The sequence below is a fragment of the Cynocephalus volans genome, chromosome 5 (genome assembly GCF_027409185.1).
Source record: "Cynocephalus volans isolate mCynVol1 chromosome 5, mCynVol1.pri, whole genome shotgun sequence".
NCBI lineage: Eukaryota > Metazoa > Chordata > Mammalia > Dermoptera > Cynocephalidae > Cynocephalus > Cynocephalus volans.
The window spans coordinates 112,822,694-112,844,219 of record NC_084464.1 but is presented as its reverse complement, the minus strand read 5'-3'; the positions used below and the strand labels follow the sequence as shown (position 1 = coordinate 112,844,219).

At 36.3% G+C, this 21,526-nt stretch overlaps 1 protein-coding gene across 4 annotated transcripts in view; it reads left to right on the top strand.

Moving 5' to 3' along the window:
• CDK19 (cyclin dependent kinase 19) overlaps window positions 1-21,526 on the top strand; it is a 166,641-nt gene that overhangs the window by 18,103 nt on the left and 127,012 nt on the right. Inside the window, exon 2 of one of the 4 annotated variants that reach the window (XM_063097210.1) lies at window positions 12,661-12,722. The exons of the other annotated variants lie outside the window; for them this stretch is intronic. The gene's annotated coding sequence lies outside the window, so the exon portion shown is untranslated. The remainder of the gene's footprint in view (window positions 1-12,660; window positions 12,723-21,526) is intronic. 4 annotated transcript variants of the gene reach the window in all.

Here is a 21,526-nt window from a genome sequence, read left to right as displayed (position 1 = left end):
TTCTCCTCCTCTTCCCCTGCGCTCCAGCAGCCCCAGCTTGGCTGATGTTAGATTTTTATAGTTGTAAATTGGTTGATTTGTGGGAGAGAGTGATGCTGGGAACTGTCTATTCTGCCATCTTGACCAGAACTCCACTGTTGTCTAATTTTAGAACATTTCATCACCCGAAAAGAAATCTTGTACCCATTAGCAGTAACTCCCCATTTCCCTTCCCCTAGCTCCTTGCATTCACAAATCTACTTTCTGTCTCTATGGACTTGCCTATTCTGGACATTGCATATAAGTGAAATCATACTATATGTGGTGGTGTGTGTGTGGCTTCTTTTCTTACATTATGTTTTCAAAGTTTATCCATACTATAGCATGCATGAGTACATCATTCTTTTAAATGAATGTATGGATATATCATGTTTTGTTTATCCATTCATCAATTGTTGGTCATTCGGTTGGTTTCCACTTTTTGGCTATTGTGAATAATGCTGCTATGAACATTTGTAGAAGTTTTTTTTTGGCCATGTTTTCAGTTCTCTTGGGTATATGTATATCTAGGAGTGGAATTGCTGGATCATATGTTAGCTTTTATGATGTTTAACCTTTTGAGGAACTTCTAGACTGTTTTCCAAAGCAGCTGTACCATTTTACATCTCTCTACATCCTTGTCAGCATTTGGTATTATCTATCTTTTTGACTTTAGCCATCCTAATGGGTGTCAAGTGATATTTTATTGTGGTTTTGATTTGCATTTCCCTAATAATTTATGATGTTGAGCATCTTTTCATGAACTTATTGGTCATGTGTGTATTCTTTGGAGAAATGTCTATTCCAATCCTTTGCCCATTTTAAAATTGGATTATCTTTTTATTGTTGAGTTATAAGTGTTCTTTATGTATTCTGGATATTAGGCCCTTATCTGATATATCATTTGCTAATATTTTCTCTCATTTTTGTAGGTTGCCTTTTCACCTTTTCTTTCTTTTTTTTTTTTCCTTGTCACTTTCTTGATGGTGTACTTTGAAGCACAGAAATTTTTAATTTTGATGAAATCCAATTTATCTCTTTTCTTTTGTCGTTTGTGCTAACAAACCACTGCTTGATGCAAGGTGTAAATGTTTACTCCTTTGTTTTCTTCCTATAGTTTTGTAGTTTTAGCTTTTAAGTTTAGCTTTAGGTCTGGCAGTGGTTTTTTTTTTTTTTTTTTAAGTGAAAAGAGGCATGCTACAGGGTTCCTTCCAGCCTTTAAGTACTGCATAGCATGTTTGGCCAAGTTGAATATATATAGTGAAAAGATAACTAGCAGTACCACTTACTCATTTATTTGATGCTTTTTCAATAACCCTATGTAGGAATTAGGGCTATAGGGATAAAAGACATAGTTCTTTTCCTTGCAGTGTAGACAGAGTGAATCAAATTGATTACAATACAGGGCTATAAATTCTGTTACACAGGTGTACACAGAATGCCATGGGGGTAAGTAGGGGGGCTACTAAACTGACCCAGGAGTGTGTGGGTGGTTTGGAAAGATTCCAAGAGGAGGGGAGGCTTATGATAGCTGAGTTTTGACACCTGAAGAGTGAGCCAGACAGAGAAGTAGTTTTTAATTTAGTAAGAGGAATGGTAAATACATAGTGCGGAGGTGAAAGAAATAAATTCAGAGATCTGGAAGAGATTTTAATTCTTGTTTGGCCAGATAAATGTACCTAAAAATTTTTTTTTCTATACCTTGGGAGGAACTGAAAAGGATTTAGGCAGAAATCTATAAAATGGAGATGGTGGTATTTTCTTATGAGTTGTGAGGAATGAAGGAAGTGATGCTTTTATACAATAAATAATGTAAGTGTTGATCCTATTACCATTAATTTTTTGACATGAAATTTTAATGTTCATTGGTTTTTTAGTATCTCTTGATTTCTAGGGTGCCATGAAGTCCTTAAGAACAAATTGTTCATAATTCCTTAATTAAACAGACACCGAATGCTAGGTTCTTTTACAATAAATAATCAGTATGTTATTATAACCAAGGAAGTGGTGATTTTTGAATTATAAAAACGAATATTTATTGTTGGCTATATTTTTAAAAATAATTATAAAAGTTATACAACCTGCAAAAGTAATTAGAAGGAAAGATATAAGGAAGAAAGTAACACTCAAAATCCCACCATCCAGTGATAATTATTTAGTATTTATTACTTAGTATTTTCTTCCTGACATCTTTTAATCTATATATGATGTACACACAAACACGCATACTCATCTGTTTAAAAAAAATTATATTGAAGTTTTCAGAGCTTCTATAATTTTAAAAAAATTATAAAACTAGGATCATCCTTTATACATCGTTTTATCATGTTCTTTTAAAAACTACTGTATTGTGGTTATCTTTCTGTTAGTAAATATAACTCTATAATCATTTTGAACTGCTTTATGGTATTTTCAGTGTCTGGCTGTATTTTACTATATTAATCCCCTTTTAATGAACATTTAGGTTGTTTGCTGTAGTAAGTGATGCTTCATATGTTTGCTTCCTTGTCTGATTATCTCTTTAGAGTAAATTCTCAGAAATAGAATTGTTGGATCACGGGGTATTCCCATTTTTAATTTATGAACATATTGCTATATTCTCTTCTCCAAGAAGTTTGAGCCAATTTATATTTCTACCCAAAGGGCATGGCACTGCCCCTTTATCCTCACCCTTGCCTACACTGGCTTTTATCTACTTATCTGAGCTGTTAGATAGACAGTATTTTGCCTCTATTATCATTTTTATTATTGTTGTTATTTTATTACCAGGGAGGTTGAATGCCCTAATTCATGTATTGACTGTTTGTATTCACCTTTTGGGTATTTTCTATTCATTTCCTTTGCCTGTTCTTTAATAGGCAATGTTGTATGGTCATTAAGATTGGGCTTTTGAGGTTGTATTCTCCGGATTCATAATTCTAGCTATACCACTTAGCTATGTGACTTAAGCACGTTAACCCTATGTCTTTCCTCATATGTAAGATGGGATAATATTAGTATCTACCTCATAGAGTTGTTGTGAGGATTATATGAGATAACACATGTGAAATGCATGCAACAGTGTTTGGCAGATAGCAAGCACTATTAAGCTTTTCACACTGTGTATTTCTATAGTATAAATTCCTATAAAGGTGGGAGTGTTTAAAAATAGATATCACTAAATTGCTGTCTTACAAAATTGTTCCTTTTACAGTAAAGCATAGTAACTCTGTTTAGTATCATCTCAGTATTATGATTGTGTACAAATTCTCTGTTTCAGTGATCTGTTTCTATATTTATTTGTATTTCCGGAAAAATCAGAAGATTCATGTGTTAAATTGTACATATTTTCTAACTTTTGATTATAAAAATTTTCAAATATACAGAAAAGTTTGAAGACTTGGTCCCATGATCACCTGTCCACTGTATAGATCAGTGATCTAGACAATTTTTTTCTATGAAGGGTTAGAGATTTCCTGTATTTCTGTAAAGGGCCAGTAAGTATTTTAGGCTTTGGAAGACATTTGATCTCTGTCACAACTACTGAATTCTGTAGAAAGAAGCCACAAACAATAGGTGAATGAATGGAAATGGCAGTGTCCCAACAAAACTTTATTTACAAAAACAGGCAGTAGCTGGATTTGGCCCGGGCTGTAGTTTGCCATCCCCTGATTCAGATTAAACAGCAGGTTGCTACATTTGCTTTCTCTGTAAATGTCTTGTATATATACATATATATTTTTCTGAACCACTCAAACATATGTTGCAATCATCACGGTACTATAGCCTTTAATATCTCAGCGTGTATATGCTAAAAATAAACACATTGTGCCATTCTGCATAACCATAATATTATATTTACAGCTAAGAACATTATAATTTTGTTCTTTTTAGTAGACCAAGATCATATAATGTAGTACAAAAAGTATGAAAATCCTTAGAGGGGCTCCTTAACCATTAACTTATTGAACTGTCTCTATCCTTGTCCCTCTTTCCCTATCCTTTTATTGATTTATTTCTTTAGGTAGAAATCTGCATTGGGTAAAGCTGTTTGCTGAATTCATTTGACCCACTTTCACAATCAAATGAGAGGGAAGTTTTGATTTTTTTCTTGTGTTTGGTTTATATTTTTAAAAACCTGGGTTTTGTTTCTATATTTTATATGGTTTAAAATAGAGAATTATGTGCAATTTATAATTAAAAGAGATCTCATTGAGTTACATATAGTCTCTGTAGTTTCCATTTGATTGTATTTGTTAAATAGTAGAAACTGAAGGAAGGTAAAGCTAATTATGTGCTTTTAAAAAAGAATGGTCAACTTTTGAGTTTTCATGTTAAAGAAGGGGGGGAAGTAATAAAGATATTCATGCTATTTCCAAATTTAACTTTATTGTGATTGTACTGATTTGAAAATATATAACACTTCAGGTAAACCTATTCCACTCTGAAAAGTTGTGCTGCAAATTTAGCAAGGGTACTTATCCTACTTTTCTCTCCACTCTTCCTGTCCCTACCCAAATTTAGCATTTTGCATTGTGCCTCCTCCCCCCATATCATCTCTTAGGCTTTGGATGCAAAGTGTCATTTTGTTTTATCCTTTTAGAAACATCAGTTGCCCTGACTAGAAGGAAAGAATATAGTGTATTGCTGTAATTGTGGGACTGTAGGCCACAGTTACTAATAATGTGCTTCAAGATGAGACAAATAAGGCTTTGTTCTTCTTAGATTAATGATTTATTATAACTCTTAGAGGGAGGTAGTGTGCCTGTTAGGAACTGACTCAAGATTATTGCCACATCTTTGTAGTCTACACAGAAGAAGCAAAATGTATAAAATTTTGAAGGGGAGAAACAACAGCAGGTCATTCAGGATGGAGGTTGGAAATGCATTTGAGAGAGAGAGGCAGAGCATGATTATGTAGGCCAGGCTAAAGAATTTGGCCTTTACCCTGATGGTGAGAGTGAGTATAGATTCCAAATGGATAGACTCCATATTCCAAAATAGTTCCCAAAATGGAAGTAGTGAGTTTTTTTTGTGATTGTAAAAGGAATACATGCTTGTTGTAAAATGCAAACAAGCAATAAAATGTAGGCAGTGAAAGTCCCCTATATTCCCTTTCACTAGTGATAACCATTGCTTAATAGTTTGCTGTATAACTTCATAGAAGTTTTACTGCAGTGTGGATGGTGGAAAGGACAAAAGGGAGAAGGAAGCAGGAGGCTGTTAGAGAGGTCCAGATGAGAAATGACGAGGACCTGTTGATTAGTGGCAGCTGTGGGGGTAGGAAAAGGGCAGGGCTGGCGAAGAGTTCAAGGGATATTCAGGAGAGTAGAGTTCAGTGACCAGTTGGATGAGTGGGGTGAAGGACAGACAAGTGGCCAGGATTGTAGTTGAGTGGATTTCTCAGAACCTGGGACCAAAGTTTGGCATCATTTGAATGAGCATGAAAAGGAAAAATAGCAGTTTTTGCCAATAACATAATTCCAGAGTGGAAAGTCTATCCTTTTATTACTTTCCTCCTTTGTTTCCATGCTTATTTAGAAGAGGGAGGGTAAAAGTATGAATTCAGTTCTGTTTCTGCAGATAAGAGCTGTAATATCATGCCCTCCTCCCTTACTAATTATGTTTCTCCATTGCAATAGTTAAGGATAGTAGGTTCCTTTGAGAAGTTGCTTCTGTTTCGGTGTGTAACTGTAGCATTAGCTTTTATACTTCACAGAGTTCATACTGGAATTAAAAAATTTTTATTCTGAGGAATTGGGATTGGGGTAGGGTAAGGGAGCCATCTGGGCAAATTATTGGACCGGATCTCTGAGTAGGATCTTGCTTTCACCAGGTTCTGCTGTGTTTCTCACCACTGGGAGCAGGGCTGTAGAGTTTACTTTGCAAAACCTCTGCTGTATAACTTTACAATAATGCAGTCTTGGTGTAAACTCTGAGTTCTGGGACACAGTGAAGGATCTTCAGATCCAGGTGACTAAAAGATGATTGATTGGTTAATGGCTTGGGGTCATGGGACTAAGGCATTCATTCCTAGGTGAGAAAGACTTAGGTCACTAATACCAACCTTTTGTGCTTTTTAGGCAGGTTTAAACATGAACTTTCATATAGATAAAAATTTCTGAATTTAAAAATATTCCTGTGGAAGGAAATTTCATACTTTTTTTTGGTTGTTCATCTTTGCATTGAACAATCCTCAGTGTTGGGGCTTTTTTTATTCTATTTGATTGAAATGCCTTGTTCCACCATTTCAGGGCATTTCTTGATTAGTTTTATGTTATATTCTTTTATGAACCTCTTATAAAGAGTTGCCTGAATATACATGTGCTGTCATAGTAATATATTTCTTTTGGGGTTTGTGGATATTGGGGTAAGGACTAGTGAAACACGACAATCACAAATTAACATTTTTCTGTAGATTACCGTCTTGTTTAGCTTCTTTATTATTATTACTATTTTTACTCACTGTTTAATGGATATAGTTACTTATCTGAGGTATTATTCTAAATATTATGTGGTGAGAAATAGGCTTTTGTTTTCTGATTGGAATTGTATAACAGAAACACAGAATTTAGGAGAGACGGTGTCTCCTGCAGTGCTTTCTCCTACTTACACTGGAGGAAATTAAAGAAGAACATAATAAGAAAGATATATCCTGAAATTTTGCTGCAGATTTTTATTTGTACTTTAAATTTTATTTCATAAAGTTTGGATATAAGTTCTATCAGTGAAGTTTTTTCCCTCATCATTTAAAAGGTGGCTTTCTTGCACCCAGTTATAAATAGTGATGAAGCATATGGAAGCTAAGTTAATTGTTGCATTTTTAATTGATAGCTTTCTCTTGTCCCTGTATTTCATGTTCACACCTAAGAATTTAAGAGTTAACATATAATGGACAGCAGTTGTTAGAGGCAGACATATCTGAGCTCAGATCTTAGCTGTTTAACTTTCACAAATTATGAACTTCTTAACCTCTAAAATGAGGTGAGATCTCATAACTTCTTAAAGGATTAATCAAAATGGTGTACTAAAGAACCTAGTATAGTGTTACATAGTAGGCACTAAAAGATACTGGCTCCTTCTGTCTTACCTAAGAACAAACAGGAGATCATAAAAAATGGAAAATTAAAATCTCTTTCTTGTTCCTTTTTAAAAAAAAAAATTAAAAATTAAATCTAAATGCCATCTCTACTAATCTTTTTATCTCCTGAAGATGGGAATAGATATTTCTCCTGTGTGCTCATAATACCTTGGGGCTTTCCTCTTTCAAAGAGCTTATCATTCTGTATTTTAATTGTCTAGTACAACGCCTGGCACATAATTGATTTTCAATAAATACCTGTTGGAGGGATGTCTTGAAAAGAGATAAAACGTTCTTTGTTGCCTCCTTCTCTTGAACACCTGAAAAGCTCTACTGAAAAAAATAGATTTATTTATCGTCTCAGGAAACTTGGTTAGTTTCAAGGAAAAAAAAATGGTATTTTATAGTTAAGGAAATTATTACTCACTGGCTTAAAATCTTGATGTCATCTGATACATGCCTTGATATTAGAATTTTTTGACATTTGAAATGAAGGCAACAGTGTGCTTTTAAGTGAATGAGAATGTGAGAATTTTGAAGTGCCTAAGAGTGACTATTTTTCTGAACACAATTTACCCACTCAACATTTATTGAGTTCTTCTGTGTGCTCTAGACCTTGTGCTAAGGGATATGGAAAGCCAAAGAATTACAGATGGTCTTCATCCTCAGGGGCTTTCTCTTTAGTGACAAAGGCAGGCAAGAAAACTAGAATTACATTATGGTTGAAAACTACTATATACCTGCACAGAAAAAGTAAACACAAAGGAAGATTGTCCATTCATATTTGGTTCATGGATGTGTTGTCTGTGTATATGGTGGGTGCATCAGGAAAGCTTTCTGGAGGAGTTGAGACTTGAAGGATGGATGTACAGTAAAAGATTCAAAGGAAAGGTATTCCAAGCAGTGTGTGCATACCTTGTGCAAAGGTAAGGTTGTATGAGAAAACTACAAGTTGTTCTTTATGGCTGGAAGTAAGGCTGCAGAAATAAGCAGTGGCCAAAGAAATCATCAAAGGGCCTGTGTGCCAAGACAAGGAGCTTGACAATTCTAATTTGCATTTTAGAAAGATTGATATGATAGCAGCATAAAGATGGGTTCGCCTAGAATACAAAACAGGTGCTCTCAATAAAATAGAGGTATATTTCTCACACTGAAGTTCAGGTTTGGTATGATGACTCTAGCATCGTCAAATACTTAGTTCCTTCTATCTAATTTACTGTCCTTTGGAATAGCTTCTATTACCTTATAGTCCAAAATGACTTCTGGAGTCCCATTCACCACGTCCAAGTTACGAGCACATTCTCAGCTTTCTGGAAATCCCATCCAATGACTTCCACTTCCATCTCATTGGCCAGTCCTAGCAGGAAGGAAGACTGGGAAGTATACACTTTTACCTGGTTGTATACCACCTAGAATAAAACCAGGGTCTATTCCTAAAGGAAAAAGTAAGGACGGGTATATGCTAGGCAGCCAGTAGTGTCTGCCACAAAGAGGACAGAGAATGATGTAGGGAGACTAATTTAGTACAACATCTAAATAGTAATACATGTAATCTCTTAGAAAAGAGATTTGGTTGATAGTCTTAAAATGCAAGAATGTTACTCTGTGGTAACTCTGAATAGAGAAGCTATTCTGCTGGGAAATCAAGAAGACAAGCTATTATTTGGATATCATAACTGTTTAAGTTTGTGGAACAAAAATTATATTTAATTATTTTAACCTTGGAGTTTACTAAATGTTTAATTGGAAAGTTTTTTTTAAAGTTAAATATTTCAGTACTAAAGAGATTAATATTTGTAAGAATGACATTAATAGGAATTACTTTTTTGTATCATTTTTTAAAAACCTGTGACAATATACATTAATAAGGGGTTTACTGTTGCTTTTCTGAGAGATGAAATAGTGGAGGATTTTGTTTTTCTTTATGCTTCTCTTTTTAAGTTTCTGTACTTAGCACATATTTTTTAAAAAACTGTGATAAAATACATGTAACAAAATTTACCATTTTAACCATTTTTAAATATATAGTTCAGTAGCATTAAGTACATTCATGTTGTTCTGCCATCACCAACATTCCATTCACAGAACTCTTTTTATCTTGCAAAACTGAAACTCTTTACATATGAAAGAATAAATCCCTATTTTCCCCCTTACCCTAGCCCCTGGCAACCACCATTCTACTTTCTGTCTCTACCTCGTGAGATACCTCATGTGCATGGGGTCTACGGTATTTGTCCTTTTGTGACTTGCTTATTTCACCTGGCATACTGTCTTCAAGGTCGTTGTAGCACCCATGTTATAGCATGTGTCAGAATTTTGTTCCTTTATAAGGCTCTATAATATTTCATTGTATGTATATACTACCTTTTGTTTATCCATTCATTCATTAGTGGACAGTTGGCTTGCTTTTAACCTTTGGCTACTGTGAATAATGCTGCTACGAGCATGGGTGTACAAATATCTTTTTGCCTGCTTTCACTTTTTTTGACTATATACCCAGAAGTGGAATTGCTGGATTATGTGGTAATTCTATATTTAATTTTCTGAGGAACCACCATACTGTTTTCCATAGCAACAGCACCATTTTATATTCCTGCTGATAGTATACAAAGGTTCCAGTTTCTCCACATTCATGACATGACTTATCCCCCCTGCTTTTTTTTTTTTTTTTTTTTAAAGATGACTGGTAAGGGGATCTTAACCCTTGACTTGGTGTTGTCAGCACCACGCTCACCCAGTGAGCTAACCGGCCGTCCCTATATGGGATCCGAACCCGTGGCCTTGGTGTTATCAGCACCACACTCTCCCAAGTGAGCCACGGGCCAGCCCCCCCCCGCTTTTTTTTATAGTAACTGTCATAGTGGGTATCTCATTGTATTGAAGTTTTTTAAAAGTTCATCAAATATTTAAGAGTACGTTATGTAATCAAATGACAGCAAATTAAAAAAACAAAATCAGTCAATATTGCTGTTCTAACACCAACGTTATTTGTTACTTGGATATATATTCTTTAATTTTTTTAAGGCCTTTTGTTTTTAAAAACTTTTATTTTTCTTTTAGTTTTATATCATAAGCATTTTCCATTTTGTTACATACTTTGTACAACAATCATTTTAATTTTCCAAGAAAATGTTGCAAATGCTGAAGAATGTATAGCATGATTGAATACTTAAGAACATTTATAATTGTGTGGCTTCTCACATATAGATAGGTGTCTGGTTTGTGTGATTTTAATTCCATAGACTGGATGATATGGTGACGAAGAAAATGGCTCTAGAAGTGGTCCGAGTTTGAATTGCCACTTCTGGATGTATGCTTTAGGCAAGTTTCTTAAATTTCCCGTGTCTCATTTCTTCATCTGTAAAGTGAGGATAATATTAGTACTTATCTCAGAGTTGTGAAGACCAAATGTGTTAATGCCTGTAGAGCTCTTAGAACTGTACCTGGCACATTATACATCCTAGCGAACTTTGTTGCTATTATTGTTTTATGGGATGGGATTTTGTCATTTTGGTTTTTAGAAATATAGGCAATATGCAAGTAATTACTGTTTTTTAAACACAGCATGTCACAAGCACTTAGCTTAGAATGTTATAAGTGCTGCCTGAGAGGAGTATGCAGTTTAGGCAGTTGTTTTGGGAATTAAGAGAAGATACATCTGAGGCAGGTAGTGCGGGGCAAATTGCTAAATTAGTAATATGATACAATCATCTCAGCCCTACTGTCTGCCATTTAGCCTTGACAACTATTCTAGGCTCTTTTGGCTAGCTCAGTCTTTTTGCTTTGTTTCTTTGGGCTTCCTCACACAACTAGCTCCCCAAATTTCTTGGCTGGACACTCTATTCCCTGTCGTTCTCAGTTGACAATGTTTATTAAGTTGCTAATTTAAATTAAATAAACTTGCAAAGTTTTTTTTTTCTTTTTTTGTGGTGACTGGCCAGATGGGGATCCAAACCCATGACTTTGGTTTTATAAGCCTGTGCTCTAATCAACTGAGCTAACTGGCCAGACTTGCACTGACAAATTTTTGCGTAATATAGTTTTCTGTGATTTATAGCATTTTTAATACCTTATTTCATTTGATATTCAGTATAAATTTGAGAAATGGTGAAGGAGTTCTTATTGAACAACTCTGGTTATACTGAGATACTGTTTCTTTTTTTTTTTTTTTTTTTTTTTAAAGATGACCGGTAAGAGGATCTTAACCCTTGGCTTGGTGTTGTCAGCACCATGCTCAGCCAGTGAGCTAACTGGCCATCCCTATATAGGGATCTGAACCTGTGGCCTTGGTATTATCAGCACCACACTCTCCCGAGTGAGCCATGGACCGGCCCCGAGATACTAAGTTTCTGATGTCAAAAAGCAGTTAAGTGATTTAGTTTGATTTGAACTCAAGCCACCTGACTTGAGGGCCAATGTTTTATAATACTGTGTTTCTTCCTTGACATATCATCATCTTTTATGACAATGTTTTGTTCCTTCTTTCCTAATTATTTGGTAATACTTTTAAAGATTTCTAAATATGACATAAAGATAGCATGCCCTCTTTTAAAAAGTTTGATATCTGTTAAAACTTATCTGATTTCTTTTTCTCATATACCAGCTATATTTTGTAGTCTTTTATCCCTATCACCAGAAAATAATGAAATAAAATCTGAGATATAATATTTTACCTTGTTAAATCCTTAATTTTTTTATGAATGTTTTCTGAAAAGCCTTTTATGTTTCATGCTTATTTTTATTTTATAGTATTGGAACAGTTAGATTTCTCCCATACTACCTAGCATATGTAGTACTTTGCTCATTTCAACATTACTGTCAGAATTAAATTAAATCCTGCCATTGGAATAGCTTTACAGTGCTACTTTTCTCTTTTTTTCTTTGCCTTTGTCTTCTTCTAGATCTGTTTTTAATTGTTTTTCCCCTATATTCCCAACAGTTTCTGGTCCTGAGAAGACAATGTACCTTGAGCTGTAGGGCCCACCCACCACACTCCATTTCATGAAGTATATCTTTCTAGTTAATTTCTTTTGTGTTGTATTGGCTCAATCACATTTAAAAATTTTTCAATTTTAAAAATTGAATTGTTACTTTCAGTATGTATGAATTAATACTTTATTATTCTTTTAGTTTTTTTTAATGTAAACCATTTCTTTTTTTAGAAAAAAAGATGACTGGTAAGGGGATCTTAACCCTTGACTTGGTGTTATCAGCACCACGCTCTCCCAAGTGAGCTAACTGGCCATCCCTATATAGGGATCTGAACCTGTGGCCTTGGTGTTATCAGCATCACACTTTCCCAAATGAGCCACGGGCCAGCCCTAATGTAAACCATTTCTTTTGGTAAGAATATAAATTAGTTAAGGCCCAACTTTTGGTCCTTTCATATAATTAGCTGCCTAATATATAATGAACTGTGAATATTATTAATATATTGTTGATTTGCTCATTGTCAAATCTAAAATCTGATTTTCCTGGCAGATATATAGACTTTTGATAGGCATTTGGCATTTGATGTTTTGGGCAGTGTAACTTTAAATCTACCTAAACTTCTCCGCCTTTTGCCTCTGCTGTGTTCGTAGATTCCAGGAGGGCTTCCTGTATGGACCTCAAGCCTTGGAGGTAGCAGACTTTTCAGCAGAAGGTAAAGCAGAGTGTTGCCTTCTGGTGTCATTGTGTGTGTGTGCTGGGGTGGGTATGTGACAGGTGAGAGCTTTTTGTGAATGTCATCACAAAATAATTTATAATGATAGAGTAAATGGTTAACTTTCACACAATTAAAAACCAAATTAAAACCTATACAATTTTATTCAGTATTACTAAAATCCATAAAAAATAAAAATGAGATAGAACTAAAGACTAAATTTCACTTTCTGCTTCATTAACAAAGAGTAGGAGTCATTAAGAAAAAGAGCATTAGTATAATGTATAGTATATACCATATAATTTTCTCAACCTAGCTTCACTATGATTTCTTCCTGGGAACTTGTCCAAGTCATTATTCATATATTGTATTCTTCCCTGCTGCTCCTTTTACTGAAAGATCGCTTGACAATAAATAGAGAGGCAGCCTAATCCATGACTCATGACTGGAGGATAGACATTCTTGCTGTAGGTTCCATATGCCAGAAATGTTAGTTTCCAATATGCTAATTACCTTTCTCATCAGAATTTCTTAATATGCTCTTCTCTCAAGTTAGTTTTTGTTTCAGTAGGGAAACAAACATTCTACATACTTGTAAATTTGTTTTTAGAGTGACCTTCTTAATGGGTTACTTTTTAAGAAAATAATGTGACTAGAGATCAGAAATTCTGACATACCTTTCCTGGGTAATGCTTCTTTGATTTTTCTGAAAGATAGAAACATTTTGCCATTTATGTGTCAGATATTACAGATATTTCTTTCTGTGAATTTTTGCAACCATTTATGAACTTTCTTCAGATGATACTTGAATAGAAGATTGTTTTTTAAAAAGATCTGCAGCAGCTAACATAATGGTGTATTCTTAGACATAAAGTAATAAAGTGGCTAGTTTTTAGATAGGTTGAATGGGAACTAGAGGGATAGTTTTCTTACATGTCTTCTGGAAATTATGTTTGTTTAGATATCAAGTAAGTGGTTGCATATTACACCTTATGTTCAGGATGTACACCTTATGTGAAGCTGGGTAGTTCATATTTATTAAATCTCTACGATGTGCCCAACACAGGATCACTCCATTTTACAATCAACCAAGTTTTACTATTTCTCTCACTTCTTCCTATTCAGAGAAGCTACTTTTCTTGACTATGGAGATAGGTGAGTTTCAGGCTGTTTACTGAGGTAAGCTACAATTTTACCTCCTAAACTATTTCACCTTCCTTTTACTCTTTTCAACAGGCATTTTGAAGATATTTTCTATTTACCAATAATAGATCAGAATTTCTTTAAGGCCTTTTCATACTTCATTTTCAGACTTGTTAACTATTTGCACCACTGCTGAATTATACACTCTTATATTTGTTTAGCAATTTGACTGTGGTGTATTTTGTTACCAGTTGAGAATCTCAATAGATTATCCATGTCATGGCGTAGGAAGACACCCCACCCAGCTCCCCACCTGGCCCCCAACCCCATCTCAGTTTCTATGAGAAAGATGAGGTTAAATGGATAGTTATAAAAATATTTTTTTAAAAATTAATTGACTTTGTTTTTTAGAGCAGTTTTAGGTTTACAGAAAAACTGAATAGAAAGTACAGAGTTCCATATACCCCCTCACTGCCCTCACCTCTATTTCTCCTATTATTAACATCTTGCTTTAGTGTGATAAATTTGTTACAATTGAAGAGCCTGTATTGTTAGGTTATTATTAACTAAAGTCCATAGTTTACATTCAGGTTTACTCTTTGTGTTGTATAGTCTATGGGTTTTGACAAACGTATAATGGCATGTATTCACTGTTAGGGTATTATACAAAGTAGCTCGCTGCCCTAAACATTTCCTGTGCTCCACCTATTTATCCCTGGTTCCTTCCCTCTACGCCTCTGAAAACTAGTATTCTTTTTCTGTCTTCATAGTTTTGCCTTTTCCAGAATGTTACATAGTTAGAATCATATAGCATGTAGCCTTTTCAGGTTGGCTTCATTCACTTAGTAATATGCATTTAAGGTTCTTTATGTCTTTTCATGGCCTGATAACTCATTTGTTTTTAGGGCTGAGTAATAGTCCATTGTCTAGACATACCAAGTTTATTTATCCATTCACCTACTGAAGTATATCTTGGTTGCTTACAACTTTTGGCCATTATGTATAAAGCTGCTATAAACATTTGGGTGCAGGTTTTTGTGTAGATATAAGTTTTCAACTCATTTGGATAAATACCAAGGAGTACAGTTACTGAGTCATATGGCAAGAGTATGTTTAGTTTTGTAAGAAACTACCAAACTGTCTTCCAAAGTGGCCATGCTATTTTGCATTCCCATCAGCAATGAATGAGCATGCCTTTTGCTCCACATCCTTGTCAGCATTTGGTGTTGTCAGTGTTTTGGATTTTAGCCATTCTAATAGGTGTGTAGTGGTGTCTCATTGTTTTTTTTTTTTTTTTTCCCAAAGATGACCGGTAAGGAGATCTTAACCCTTGACTTGGTGTTGTCAGCACCACACTCTCCCAAGTGAGCTAACCAGCCATCCCTATATAGGGATCCAAACCTGCGGCCTTGGTGTCATCAGCACCACACTCTCCCAAGTGAGCCACTGGCCAGCCCAAGTGTCTCATTGTTTTAATTTGCAACCTCTAATGACATATGATGTTGAGAATCTTTTCATGTGCTTATTTGCCATCTACATATCTTCTTTAGTGAGGTGTCTGTTCAGGTCTTCTGCTCATTTTTAAATTGGGTTGTCTGTTTTCTTATTTTCAGTTTTAAGATTACTTTTGTATATTTTGGATACCAGTCCTTTACCAGATATTTGTTTTGAAAATATTTTCTCCCAGACTGTGGCTTGCTTTTTTCTTTTCTTAGAAAAGTCTTTCACAGAGCAAAAGTTTTTAGTTTTAATTGAGCCCAATTTTCCAAATAAAAAAAAAAAATTAATTGGGCTTAGTATTATATGTGAAAGTCAAACCCAAGGTCATCTAGATTTTCTCCTATGCTTTCTTCCAGGAGTTTTCTAGTTTTGAATTTTATATTTAAATCAATGATCTATTTTGAGTTAATTTTTGTAAAGGGTGTAAGGTCTGTGTCTAGATTCACTTTTTTTTTTGCATCTGGATGTCCATTTGTTACAGCACCATTTGGTGAAAAGACTGTTCTTTCTCCATTGCTGTCCTTTGCTCCATCGTCAATGATCAGTTGAGTGTATTTGTGTGAGTCAATTGCTGGGCTCTCTATTCTGTTTCATTGATCTCTTTGTCTTTTCTTTTACCAATACCGTATAATCTTGATTACTGTAGCTTTATAGTAAATCTTGAAGTAGGATAATGTCAATCTTCCAACTTCGTTCTTCTTCAATACTGCATTGTCTGTTCTGTGTCTTTTGCCTTTCCATATCAACTTTGGAATCAATTTGTTGATGTCCACAAGATAACTGGATGGGATTTTGATTGAGATTGTGTTGAATTTGTAGATCAAGTTAGGAAGAATTGACATCTTGAAAATATTGAGTCTTCTTAGCCATATACACGGCATGTTTCTCCATTTATTTAGGTCTTAATTTTGATTTTTTTCATCAGAGTTCTATAATTTTTCTCATATACATCATACATATTTTATTAGATTTATACCTAGATATTTCTCCTTTTTTTTTTGGTGCTAATGAAAATGATACTGTGTTTTAAATTTCCAGTTCCAATTTTTCATTGCTGGTGTATAAGAAAACAGTTGACTTTTTATATTAACTTTATATTCTGCAGCTTTGCTATAAATGTTTATTTTAGTTCTAAAGTTTCTTTGTTGATTCTTTGGGATTTTTTCCATAGACAATCATGTCATCTGTGAACAAAGTTTTATTTCTTCCTTCCTAATCTGTATACCTTTTATTTCCTTTTGTTGTCTTGTCTTAGCTTGGACTTCCAGTATGATGTTGATTAGGAGTGGCGAGAGCGTACACCCTCACATTGTTCCTGATTTTAGCAGGAAAACATTTAGTTTCTCTCCATGAAGTATGATAATCACAATTGATTATCCTATTCAGTAGTAAAAAAAATGTAAAGTACTGCTCATATCAGATCATAGGAGGACTCCATCCTCCTCCCGTCCATTCATGTACTTAGCCTCAGCTTCTGTGAGAAAAAGGGGATTATGTGGATGATTATAAAAGTGTTTTGTAATTTGGGCAGTTTTTCATATAATACCTTATATTTAGTAACTGTGTACATTACTTAGTTCCTGTACTCTCTTGTGAACTTCTGTAGGGCAAAGACTGTATACCTCAATATATTAGTCCAACTCTAGTAGTTTCCAATATGGACTACAGTACACATTATTGTTTGTTAAATGAAATAATTCTGGGCTCTTACTATAAACCCCCTTCTTTTTAGAATAGGAAGATAGCCAATAATGTCAGTCATCAAATCAATTAATTTGTCAAGTATTTGGTTATTAGCTGCAAGGTATTATGTTGGCTACAAAGAAACACATGATACTAATACATCCTCTCTGGAAACTTATCATCTATTTAAGAACCATTCATTTCGAATCCTGTGTTCTATTTTCACTGATAAGCATTTGCCAAAAACTCATATTCCTGTGTCCCTTCCTAAACATTCTAATTGAAATGCCCATTTGTGGACTTCTTTCATAGTCTCTAAAAAAAGTTTAGAATTTTGATGGAGGAACTAACATTTATTGGACGTACAGTAGGTGCTGGACACTGTGCTGGGTTCTTTAAATGTGTGATCTCATTTATCTTCAAAACAGTTGTGCAAGGTAAGTATTATTATTCCCAATTTACAGATGCAAAAACTGATAATATGAGGATATCAGTAACTCATATTAGCTGTGTTACTTAGTGTGATAGGTATATGATTTCATAGCCTAAGCTCTTTATATCACAAACTACAGAAAAGTTACCATACAAAGTGGTATATGATGAATGCCATGTGTAGAGTGCAGAGTTGTGCTTGGTGAATGAAGAGAAGAGAGCTTTGACATCGGGCTAGGGTGTTCACAAAATCTGGAAAATTTGACCTTGTCTGATGGACAGGAAGAATAAGAGGAGACATCAGGGAGATCAGCTAATGTGGAGAAGATTAAGGGCCAAAAACAGTGAGTATTTTGTGATTGACAATATAAAAATTTCTACTGTAGTAGTAAAATGCAATAGAACAAATTTTGTCTTGCTCACCTTCGTCATCTGGGTTAGCACAATCAGTACTACAGTAACTGAGAGAGCAAAAGCCTGGGGAGAAATGGGAGATCAAAGGAATTGTGAAAAAAGGATGTTCCTAAAATCAAGTATATTTTATTTATCCCTCCCTCATATCCCATTTAGTTGAGTATCTCACAAATACCCATTAATATGCTAAAAGCTATGGAGTTACAAAAGGTTATAGGAGGTGTTGTTGCTTTCGGTGAACTTAGTGTGTACTTTGGAAGACAGAGTAAAGTAAAATGACTAGAAACCAGTTAGTGTTAAGTGCCAAATAATGTAGTATACATTATAAATACTGTGGGATCCTTTTCCTTAAATGGTGTTCTTCAGGGTTCTGTCCTCTCTCCTATTCTCATGACTTCAGTTTCTAAATACTTTCTCATCTCTAGCTCAGGTCTCCCTTCTAAGTTATAGGTTTGTCCATACGCCTTTTGGACATCTTCATTTAGATAACACCACAGTTCTTTCAACTTCACTTTTCTAAAACTTCCCCAAGTTCTTTTTATTTTTTAAATTTAAATTTTAATATTAATTAATAAAATTTATTTTTATATTTACCAGTTTATTTATATTAAAGGATATAATGAAGGACATAGATGAACAGCCACGTGAAGAGCTGCATAGGGCAAGGCATGTGGGAAGGAGCATGAAGCTTCATGCCACCCTGTAGGCACCTCCCTATGTTTGGCAATTAGGAAGTTCCCCCAATCCATTCTTTTGAATTCAGTGAATGGTACCGCTGTCCCCCGTTACCCAAGCCAGAGACTGGGAATCGTTCTTGCTTTTATTTCTCTTGTTTCTTCACCACATGTTCTGTTGACACTGTTTTCTAATTGTCTTTCAGATCCATCCACTTCTTTTTATTACCTCTGCTAACATCCTAATTTAGACTGTAGTCACCTCTCACTTAAATGACTGCAAAGGCCTTTTAACTAGTTTCCTGGTACCATCTTCACACCTCCACGCTATTCACAAAAACACAGATTGCTTAAAATCCTTACCTTTGTTTCTTGGGATGAAGTTCAGTTTCCTTAACATGGCTTACTTGTTCTGTTTCATTTGGCCCTGCCTGCTGCTGCTTCAGCTTTAACTTGCTTTTTGCTACTCTTAACCAGCCTTACTGAACTTCAAATCTCTTGCCTCTGAACCTTGAGACATGCTATTCCCTTTTCTCAGAAGGAGAATATGCATTTATTTTATTTTATTTTTTAAAGTTTGTTTATTAATTTTTTTTTACATTCTAAGATGCTGTTGCAGAGAAGGAAATAGGGTGTGAGAAAGAGAAAGGAGGGGGTGTGGTTGAGGTGCATGGCACCCCCCTCATTCTTGCAGCAGAGACCAGGTGGCTTCCTGTGGCGGCTCCGTGGGTGGTTGTGGATTCCGGGGGTCATGGCTGAGGCCCTCAGCCCTCCTTGCTCCCTGGCTTGGGAGCCCAGGGGGCTTCCAGTCCTTCTAGGTTTTATAGGTGTTCTTTTGGTGATGTGAGACCTTTACCAGTTAATATCAAACTTTGTCTTTGGTCTGTGGGTACTTTGTTTTTTCTTTCTGTGCTGTGTTGGATTATTTGCTCTTCCCACCCTTTAACTTGGTACTGGAACTAATTTCTTGTCCTTTGCTTCTAAAATGGGGGAACTTCCTGTGGGGAACAGCACTTGAGTCCTGTATTTGAGCTAAATTGCTGCTTTGCTGCTGATTCCCTTTGAAGGCTTTTTGTGCAGCTCAGGTTTTTTTTTTTGTCTTTTTGTGACCGGCAGCACCACGCTCAGCCAGTGAGCGCACAGGCCATCCTTAAATAGGATCCGAACCCGTGGCGGCGGGAGCACTGCCGCACTCCCAGTGCCACACTCTCCCAAGTGCGCCACGGGGTCGGCCTGCAACTCAGGTTTTAATTGTTGATCTTGTATGTACTTCTGGGTCTTGTGAGGTCTGGTATACCTGGGTTGTGTGGACGCTCTGGTCTGGGCCTCAGACTTTTCAGCAAACTGCACCCCAGCAGATCTGTATTCCTGACCAGTCTCCACTGAGCAGTCCTGCACTGATTAGGGGGCAGATCAGCTGTCCATGCTGAGCCCCAGTGTTCCCCCGGGGGTCCGTCTCCTCCACTCACTGCACTCCAACACTTCCCATAGGATGGACCATGTGCTGGTCCCTTGGGATGACTCACTGGCATCTGAGTGGCTCTTTTTTTCAGTTGTTGTGGCTCCTAAGTCCTGTGTGAGTCCACGGGAACCCTGTTAGTGGTCTTGCTGATCTGAGGGCCACCAAGGCCCTCTTTTCCCCTGCTTCCTTCTAGCAACTTCATATAAAGGACACAGCTGTGGCTTTTGCCAGTTCTTGCTCTGTGTGCTCACCAGCTATGGTGTTGAAGTGGCCAGTGCTTCAAATGGTGGGAGTGATCCTTTCTTTCTCTCATCATGGCTTCTCCTGCCTTTATGAGCTCCATTGATCTCTCCTCCTCTTCTCCTGAGCTCTAGAAGCCCAAGCTTGGCTGTTGTTTTTTAATAGTTGTAAATTGGTTGATTTGTGGGAGAGAATGATGCTGGGGACTGTCTATTCCACAATCTTTTTTTTTTTTTTTAAGATGACTGGTAAGGGGATCTTAACCCTTGACTTGGTGTTGTCAGCACCACGCTCTCCCAAGCGAGCCAACCGGCCATCCCTACATAGGGATCCGAACTGGTCACCTTGGTGTTATCAGCATCACACTCTCCCAAGTGAGCCATGGGCCAGCCCTTATTCCACCATTGTTGGGAAATATATAGGAAAATGGTCAGGGCCCCTCAGATGTTCAGAATCTTGCCGAGAATTTGCTGTGAATAGGTTGTGTGTGGGTGGAGTTGGTACGCATGCCCAGTGCTGCGAGTTGGCTGGCGTTTTACTGCCTTGGGCAGCCGCTGTGAGTGTGGCCATGCTTTCCAATCTGCACTTCCAAGGACTTGTTTGCCAAATAACCTAGCTCAATAGACCTGCATGTGAGGAGTCTGATTGTTGTTTTGCCCCCACAGATTTGTCACCCCACTTCCCCTAGGCGACGGAGCAGCAAAGGATTACTCAAAGCCCATCTCTTCTGAGCAGTGAGAAGCCCCAAAGTGGTTAACTTCCCTGGAACCCTCAAGCGAGAGGCATCCCTTTCTTGGGAAATTAACCCCAAATTGGGGTTCTCTTCCTGCATTTATTTTTCAGACCAGTAAGTTACAGGAGGAGAACATAGGTGGGGTTATAGTTTAACAATATAGGCTGATAACTTTCAGTGAAACAAGTCAGGTGACATTCCCTTAGACAATTAAGTGATCAACCAACAAAAGCTTGATCTTAGCAAACATTCCTTCTCCCTCCAGAAATTTTCCAGTATCTTCACATATCGATCAGTAACCTGTCTGTCCTTGAGCCAGCAACCTTGCTGTGCCACAAATCTTTATCTTACAACAGAGACTTTATAGCCTGAGGAAAATTTCCTGTCCTCTTCAAGGTCAATATTTGAAACTGCAAGCCTTTGGAAAACCAGGCCCTGTGAGGTACATTTGCTTTATGAATATTCCACATCTGGTGACCCAGCATGGTGTGTGAGGGGTCTGGTGACCCAGCCTGGCATGTGA